Genomic DNA, 5,880 nt, shown 5'->3' with positions numbered 1-5,880 from the left:
GCATCAGAGCGGATTCAGCTGTGCTGGGCAGCAGTGGCGTGGGAAAGAGTCAAAGGTGGATGATCAAGTGATTGAAAAGCTGATCAAAGACAACGGCAGAGACTTACGTTTTTACCGCGAGGAAGAAGGTAATGGTAAACCACTTCTGGATTTTTACCAAGAAAATTCTCCGGCTACACCACCGGAATGACCTCACGGCTGAAGTTGGGAGGTTTTGGAGAGGGTGTGTGTCTATGGAGTCGCTATGGGTCAGAAACGACTTGACAGCATTTGAAGAAAAAGATGTATATGTATAGATTTGTATATTTATCTAAACGCTGGGGGACTAAAATTCCTTGGGGTAAACCATCTGGACGGTTTTGGGGGTGGTGTTCACGGTATTTGTTAGGCACCTTCTATGTGTCAAACAACCTCTCAGGGTCGCACCTGGAGAGTTTCCGGTACTCTACCAGTCTCGACTACGGGAGCGAGAGCCAAGCAGAGGCAATTCCATTCCTAGCTTGGGCAGTGGCTAGTGAGTGGAAGGCCATCTGTTACAAGTCAAAACTCACCTGGGCCCGGCAGCAGCCGCACGGGAGAGAGTCGAGGGCGGAGGCTTAGGTTTACCGTGAGGAAGGAGGCAATGGTAAACTGCTTCCTTATTTTTGCCAAGAAAACTCTATGGATCCACTACCAGAATAACTGCAGATGGAGATGGGGCGATGTGAGAGAGATGTGTCCTTGGGGTCTCTATGGGTCGGAAATGACTCGACAGCCTAAAACAACAACGTGTCAAACCCTGTCGAAAGCACTGAGGCAGGTACAAGCTTATCGGGGTGGACACGGTCCCTGTCCCACGTAGTGCTTGCAGTCTAAATAGAAGTATTTAATCTCCATTTTGCAGTTGAGGAAAGTGAGGCACAGAGAGTAAATGACATGCCCAAGGTCACACACAGCAGCAGGCAGGAATTAGAGCCCAAGGCCTCCCACTCACGAGTCCCACGCTGCTTCTCTGCATGATCTTCGCCCTGGCCAACACAACACTAGCCTTATATTCTTCCATATTTATACCCCACTATTTCCCCTTAATCTATCATAATATCTGTCTCCCCCTTAGACTGTAAGCTCCCTGTGGGCAGGGTTCCGATCTACTAGCTGTTTTCATTCATTCATTCAAACATATTTACTGAGCGCTCACTGGGTGCTTTCCCAAGCACTCAGTCCAGTGCTCTACAAACAATAAGCACTCAATAAACATCATTGATCGATTGACAGATAGAAACAGTTCAAACCCATCTTGATGCTATCTGCTTGCACAGTTTCCCGTGGGAAATCATCCAAATGTATACCACACGCTGAATGAAGCGTGCTTCGCTTTATCTGTTTGGAACCTCCGTCGTTCCAACTTCCGAGGGTGCCACTTGTTCTGGTGGTGTGGGATTTGGGGAACAGTAAATCCATCTCCTCCCTGTCTCCCCACTTTGTGATTTTGTCGGGTTCCATCTCGTCCCCTCTCGCCTGTATCATCTTCCATACTATCGAAGAGAAACGGCACGGCCCGTGGAAAGAGCCCAGGGCTGAGAGTCAGGAGAGCTGGGTTCTAGTTCCGACTCCTTCTCTGGCCTGCTGGGTGACCTCGGGCGAGTCGGTAAGAAGCAGTGTGGCCTAATGGATAAAGCCCGGGTTTGGGAGCGGGAAGGATCGGGGTTCTAGTCCCGGGTCCTCCGCTTGTCGGCCGTATGACCTTGGGCAAGCCACTTCACGTCTCTGGGCCTCAGTTACCTCGTCTGTAAAATGGGGATTAAGATTGTGAGCCCCATGTGGGTCCTGGACTCTGTCCAACCTGATTGGTTTGTATCTGACCCAGCACTCAGAACAGTGCTTGACACAGAGTAAGCACTTTAATGCTATCATTATTATTGTTATTATCAGGGAGAGTGCCTGATCAGATGACCGTGTATTTGCCCCAGCACTTGACATATACTAAGCAATTAATGAATGCCATTATTCATTCATAATAATAACAATGGTATTTGTTAAGCACTTACTATGTGATAGGCATTGTACTAAGCCCCGGGGTGGATACAAGCAAATCGGGTTGGAAACAATCCCTGTCCCACATGGGGCTCACAGTCTCCATCCCCATTTTCAGATGAGGTAAATGAGGCCCACAGAAGTGACGTGACTTGCCCAAGGTGACACAGCAGGCAAGGGGCGAAGTCAGAATTAGAAAACATGACCTGACTCCCAGCCCCATGCTCTATCCACTATGCCATGCTGCTTCTCACATTTTTTAATGGCATTTGTTAAACCCTTTCTATATGCCAGGCTCTATACTAAGCACACACGTAGGTCCAAGGTAATCAGGTTGGACACAAACCATGCCCGTCCTGGGGCTCACAGTCTTAATCCCATTTTACAGGTGAAGTAACTTGAGGCCCAGAGAAGTAAAGATTCCCAGATCCACTGCATTATACACTTCCAGACATTTAGTACTGTGCTCTGCACACCGGAAGCGTTCAACAGACTGATTGAAGGATCACAGTGGTAACTACTGAGAAAGACTTTGCAACTGTAATCGGGAGCCCTTGGGACCTTCCGGGGCCAAAAAGCGGTAGATTCCCCAGCCAAGGCTACCACCTCTGTGGATCTGGCTCCTGGCTGTCCGGGGATGATCCGACTGAAGTCTTTCCCTTTATTTTTTCTTGATGGTCTCATCCCCCACAGAGGAGAATACGAGGGTTGGAGTCCCAGGAGTAAGCTATTTCTAGACTAGATGTCTTCATTTAGCAATTCTCTGGGTCTCCGTGCTTAATTTATGACGTGTTCTTTCCCTCGACCTTAGCCGACAGTAAATTGCGGCCGGATCGCTCAAGATGGCTACCCTGGGCTCTGGGCCACCCGGGGAACATTCCACCAGACCATGAGTCTGGAGTTGCCTGGGAGGACGCAGGAATGTGCAACGGAACAATTACTCTTCGGGAATAAAAAATAACTGTGGCATTTGTTAAGTGCTTACTGTGTGCTAAGCGCTGTTCTAAGCAGAGGATAGATACAATATAATCAATCACTTGGCTTAGTGGATGGAGCCCGGGCCTGGGAGTCAGAAGGACCTGGGTTTTAATCCCAGCTCCGCCACGTGTCTGCCGTGTGACTTCGGGCAAGTCAGTTAACTTCTCTGGGCCTCAGTTCAGCTAAAGAGAGAGACAATCCCCGCCCACACGTCCAGAAGGGGGGAAGACAGACATCAAAACAAGTAAATCAGGCATCGATAAAAATATATAAAATTATATATATATAATTATATAATATCATATATAATAATAAATGGTATATAGCTTAACAAATACCATAATGATTATTAATTAATCATTGGATCAAATTTATTGAGACTTATTGTGCGCAGAGCACTGTACTAAGCGCTTGGGAGAGTACAGTATAACAATGTAACAGAGTTGATAGTCATATTGCCTGCCCACAATGAGCTTACAGTCTAGTGGGAGTTTACAATCTAAAGGGAGAAAATAGGACACAGTCCCCATCTTACCTGCAGCTTACAGTCTAAGGGGGAGGTGGGAGAAATAGGTTTTAAATCCCCATTGTAGAGCGGAGAAAACTGAGGCGCTGAAAAGACTAGGAGATAGAACAAGGGCCTGGAATCAGAAAGACCTGGGTTCTAATCCCAGCTCTGCCACTCGTCTGCTGTATGACCTTGGGCAAGGCACTGAACTTCTCTGTGCCTCAGTTACCTCATCTGTAAAATGGGGATTAAAACCGTGAACCTCATGTAGGACACGGATTGGGTCCAACTTGAGTAGGTTGTATCTACCCCAGTGCTCAGTACAGTGCCCGGTGCACAGTAAGCGCTTGACGAACACCTTTAAAAAAATTCAAACAACGGGCAGGTGGCAGAGCTGGGATTAGAACTCAGGTCTTCTGGCTTCCAGGCCAGGACTCTTTCCGCCTTGTCCACCCTGTTTCATAACTTTACCTTCCCCGATTAGACTGTAAGCCCGTCACTGGGCAGGGGTTGTCTCTGTTGCCGAATCGTATATTCCGAGCACGTAGTAGAGTGCTCTGCACACAGTAAGCGCTCGATAAATACTGTTGAATGAATGCTTCTGTATATAGAGAGCTTTTCTTCCTACATGCACATTCTCCCCTCAGCTCCCAAGAACAGGTTCAGTTCTAGAGGTTCCCACTAGAGGTTAAAGCTACCTGAGCTAGGCAAGGAAGCAAACCAATGAACTGTATGGTGTCTCCCGGCATTTAAAAATCAATTAGAAACTTCTCGTCATCGGCTTTAAAGCACCTTCCTGTCTCGCCCCACTTCTCTCCTACTCCGACCCAGCGCGCACACTTGGCTCCTCTGATGCCAACCTACTCACTGTACCTCGATTCATTCGATTCGTTCAATCGTATTTGCTGAGCGCTTACCGTGTGCAAAGCACAGTCTCTTCTATCTCGCCACTCACGTCTAACCCACTTGCTGTCTCTGGCCTGGAACGCCCTCCTTTCTCAAATCCGACAATTACCCTCCCCCTCTTCAAAGCCTTACTGGAGGCCCATCTCCTCCAAGAAGCCTTCCCTGACTAAACCCCCCTTTCCTCTTCTCCCACTCCCTTCTGTGTCGCCCTGATCTGCCCCCTTCATTCAACCCTCCCTCAGCTCCACGGCACTTACATGCGTAACTGTAATGCATATATAATTTATACTAATATATAATATAATGATATAATTGATATATAATTGATAAAAAAAATTCTCTCGGGCGGCCCTCTCCATCCCTAGATTAAATCTGCTCCTGGACTCCATGGCCACGGCTCCCTCTCAGCAACGGGACACAAGATGGGTTTCCATCTTGACAGAGTGACCAGTCCTACAGCTTTATCCTGGACTGTCCCTTCTATTATTAATAATAATATAATAATAATGGTACTTTTTGAGCCCTTACTACATGCCAGACACCGTACTAAGCGCTGGGATAGATACAAGGTAATCAGGTTGGACATAGTTCCTGTCCCACATGGGGTTCACACGCTTAATCCCCATTTTACAGTTGAGATAACCGAGGACCAGAGAAGTGAAGTGACTAGTCCAAGGCCACGTGGCGGACAAGAGACACAAGCGGGATTAGAACGAACCCAGGTCCTTCTGGCTCCCATGCACTATTCACTGAGCCACACTGCTGCTCCATCTGACTCATCCCCTGCCCAGCCCCCCAAACTGACCCTATTGCTTTTTTACACCCAGTTTCCAGTTTCAGAAGAAAATCTCCCTCCGGCACGGCTCCTGGGGCCAAATTCCCCAGGTCCAGATTTCACTCGGACCGCGGGTGGGCAACTGAAAATCTCCGGATTAAGTGGTCGGGCTGAGGGGGGTGGTGAGGGCAGAAAAACGGTACCCGAGACATCACCCCATGATGCCACGTGCCCAGCATGACCCGCGTGATGCCTCGTGCGCCTCCTCGTCCAGTCTCAACCTAGACCATCAGTTGTCTCTAGACCGTAAACTCGTTGTGGGCGGGGATTGTGTCTGTTTAGTGTTATATTGTACTCTCCCAAGCGCTCACTAAAGTGCTCTGCACACAGGAAGCGCTCAATAAATACGATTGAATGAATGAAAGAATGGTCACCTTTGTCCTGGCCTTTATAGCCATCCCTAGAAACGTCAGGAGGGAGGACAGCTCTTTGGGCATCCGTGACTCGTCTGCTTCTGAAGTCGCCCCACTCCCTCTCACATTCGCACCGCGGAAAATCCACCCAAAGCCCCCCACGGCCCCCTCACCCCGGATACCTCAACTGGCGAGGCGGCAGTGCCTCAAGAACTAGGTCTCTCTGTCGAGAAAAAAACAAATCACCCACATCAAAAAATACCGTGTGAGTCATCTTCGCTACAAAA

General features: G+C 48.5%; 1 non-coding gene across 1 annotated transcript; it reads left to right on the top strand.

The window, feature by feature from the left end:
- Positions 1–408: 408 nt before the first annotated feature.
- Positions 409–541, top strand: LOC114812447. Its single transcript, XR_003760099.1, has one exon. It is a non-coding gene; the product is annotated as a small nucleolar RNA SNORA7 (small nucleolar RNA).
- The last annotated feature ends 5,339 nt before the right edge of the window (positions 542–5,880 follow it).

Source organism: Ornithorhynchus anatinus, chromosome 5 (genome assembly GCF_004115215.2).
Source record: "Ornithorhynchus anatinus isolate Pmale09 chromosome 5, mOrnAna1.pri.v4, whole genome shotgun sequence".
Classification (NCBI taxonomy): domain Eukaryota; kingdom Metazoa; phylum Chordata; class Mammalia; order Monotremata; family Ornithorhynchidae; genus Ornithorhynchus; species Ornithorhynchus anatinus.
This window is presented reverse-complemented; position numbering and strand designations above follow the sequence as displayed.